At 34.5% G+C, this 3,435-nt stretch overlaps 1 pseudogene; it reads right to left on the bottom strand.

Annotated features, from left to right (window-relative positions):
* Window positions 1-1,650: 1,650 nt before the first annotated feature.
* LOC120595064 (uncharacterized) lies at window positions 1,651-1,769 on the bottom strand (annotated as a pseudogene).
* Between the last annotated feature and the right edge of the window lie 1,666 nt (window positions 1,770-3,435).

Raw genomic sequence — 3,435 nt, 5'->3', positions numbered from 1 at the left:
ATTGTAAGAGTCCTTCATATATTCTAGATACTAGTTCCTTTTCAGACATACATATGAATACAAATATTTTCTCCCATTCTATCTGTTTTATTTTCACTTTCTTGATAATATCCTTTGAAGCACAAAAGTTTTCAATTTTGATAAAGTCCAACTTATCTTTTTTTGGTTGCTTATGCTTTTGGTGTCAAATCTAAAAAGCCTTTGCCAAATCTAAAGTCATGAAGATTTAGCCTTATGTTTCCTTCCAATAGTTTAATAGATTTTACTCTTAATTTAGATTTTCAATACATTGTGAGTTGATTTTTGTAGCTGGTGTGAGAAAAATATCCAATTTCATTATTTTGCCTGTAGCTATTCAGTTGTCCCATTGCCATTTGTTGAAAAAATGATTCTTTCCCCCATTAAGATGGTCTTGGCACCTTTGTCAAAAATTAGTTGGCCATATATGTGAGGGTTTATTTCTGTATTCTCAATGTTGTTCCAGTGTATTATGTATCTGTCATTATGCTAACACAACATAGTCTTTTTTTTTTTCATTTTTAGAGAAGCTTTTCTTTTTTTTAGTTAATTTATTAATTCTAATTAGTTTCAAGTATACAGTACATTGGTTAGACATCTATACAGTTCATAAAACGATCCCGCCAATTGCTCCCTTCCTCCCCTGACCCTCCACCTAGACAACATATTAAAGCTAACTGCATTTCCTATGCCATGCTCCCCATCCCTGTGATCATCCATCAGCTACTAATTTGTACTTCTTTAATCCTTCACCCCATTCTCCTAGCTCCCCAAACTCCCCTGCCCTCTGTCCATCACTAAATTGTCCACTATATTTGTGAGTCTGTTTTTGATTCATTTGTTCTTTTTGTTCTTTAGATTCTGCAGATAAGTGAAGTCATATGGTACTATCCTTCTCTGTCTGACTTATTTCACTCAGCATAATAATCTCTAAGTCCATCCATATCGTTGCAAATGGAAAGATTTCATTTTTTAAATGGCTGAGTAATATTCCGTCGTTTATATGATTCACAATTTATCTACATCAGGACTCTTAATTTAATTACATCTGCAAAGACCTCTTTTCCTTAGCAGATATCATCTGCAGGAATTGGGACTTGACATTTTTGGGTGGCCATTATTCAGCATACTATACTTGTTATCCTGTCTACCTGTAGTACCCTTTTCTTTCAGTTTCTTCCTCCTCTTTAATACTTCAGGGTGTTATGAGCCAGAAATCACAGATGAAGACTGAATATATATGAGAAATATTTTTTTGTCACTGGAATGACCTAACATCCTAAAGATGTAACACCTGTATGTGAATCTATACCATCATAACTTTAAAAACATAAAAACTCTTCTCCTTCATAGCTCTGTCCCTAACACAGTGTTGATGTCACCAAATTACATCTTTATACATTGTATGTCCAAAAACATAGACTAATATTTTTTTTTTACTGCATTAGTCTCTTAAATCAAATAAAAAAACAAACAGTGCAGCTACAAACCAAAGTCATAGTAGTACCAGCTTTTTTTTTTTTTTAATTTTATTTATTTTTATTTATTTTCCTAAGTGAGGCAATCTTTGGTTGACCTCACAGATTGTGAGGATCTTGTCAGCTTACAATTCTTTATTTTTTTTATTTTTTACGTCTACAGCACCTGGTCTTCCTAAATGGTCTCCCATTCAAGTACTAACCAGGCTTGACCCTGCTTAGCTTCCAAGATCAGATGGGATTGGGTTTGTTCAAGGTGGCATGGCTGTAAATTGTAGATCCTTTTTTAAAATTTTTTCTTTATTCTGGGGGTTGACAGGAAGTAAACTGATCCTCTTGCTTTTGTTTTCCAATGTAGTAAAGTCGAGTTAGTTCTGAGGAAGGGGAATCAGGCCAGGGTTAGCACAGCAGCTGGAAGCCTGTTCGTACCCTTTCCTTCTTCTGATTGGCTACTTACCCTTAAATATGATTGGCAACTTTACATGAATTTTTATTTCTCTCTCTTCAAATCTTTTACTATATAATCATAAGCTAAGTGTCTAGGATTTTGAGACTAATCAGAGCTTGGTACATTTAAAGCTTCCTGGAGAGATAAGATCTAAAAGAAGGAAAGGTAAAGAAGGAAGGGACTCTGAACATAGGCAATGACAAATTTTGCGATTCAAAAAAAGTGAGTGCATGTTATACTTCTGTTATTAGAGTAGGGGGCAGAAGAAACAGAAGATAAACATAATGGGATCACGTGAAAGGGGTGCATTTACCAGATACGGTAAGGAGTTCGATGCAGTTTCACGGGACTTAAAAGTTTAGCTTTGAAGTCAAACAGCTTGAGTTTGGATTTTGACCCTGTGGATAACTAGTTTTGTTACTTTGGCAAGATGTTTAGTCTCTGTAAGGTTCAGAATATAATATGCTCATGTTAGCAATAGTATATATTATACTATTCTATCAAATGGATAGAAATACATATACTTGCTAAGGCACTTTTTATGTTATTCAGTCCCTCTGTATGCTCTTCACCATTACTATCATTCTCAGTATTATTATTTAATCCAAAGACGACTGAGAGCAATTACATTTGGCTGACTAGGAGGAGCACTCATGATAAAATCTCCAGGTATTACAATGTATTATATAGCAAGTATTCAATAAGCATTTAACGAGTGAATAAAAGTGGTAATGTATAGACCACTTAGGAAAAGTTTTGTTAAGAATGCATCTATTATATGATATACAGTGTTTAAAAAACATGCACAAGATGTTGTGTTAAGCAACATAGCAGCAAAATTAAACAGATTCATATTCACTTTCTGTCTTATCCATTGCCTTAGAAGAGTGATGAACTAGGATTTGAATGTGGCTAATGATAATCATTGATGGCGACTTATTTTCCATGCTCGCTAGTTAAAAAGTTAAAGCATTGTCCTAAAAAGTAAGAAAAAGTAAAAATGATGCTGTATCACTCTACCCAGTATTTTCGGTAAAGAAAACTTTGACTTAAGGAACAATTTGAGAATTTCTTCACATCTTTTAAATGAAAATGAGTATTCAGGTCTTATGGGCTTCACATTTCTCAGTCAGGCTGAATGAACAAAAAGTGTCTTCTTTTAAACTCCAAGACTCAAAAATCACTGGGAAGGGCTTCTCTTGTTCTTTGATTTTAAGCATTCCGTATAGGGTTGATGAAGGAAACAGCCTCAGAAGCTGAATGAAATGCGTTGTGGCACTTAGTGTTATAATGCCAATATCACTTCCTCAATTGTTACGCTAGGAATCTTTAGCTTGAAGGCTGACACATATGATGACAATGGCTTTTCAACTCTCTCCAAAATATGCTCAGTCTTCCTGTTTTTAGAGCTCTATGACTCTCTCTACCAGCGGGTAATTTTGCAGGCTTCTACTTAGGGAACACAATTCATAGACAGTATTAGACTCTATG

This window comes from Pteropus medius, unplaced genomic scaffold, assembly GCF_902729225.1.
Source record: "Pteropus medius unplaced genomic scaffold, Ma_sr-lr_union100, whole genome shotgun sequence".
Classification (NCBI taxonomy): Eukaryota; Metazoa; Chordata; class Mammalia; order Chiroptera; family Pteropodidae; genus Pteropus; species Pteropus medius.
This window is presented reverse-complemented; position numbering and strand designations above follow the sequence as displayed.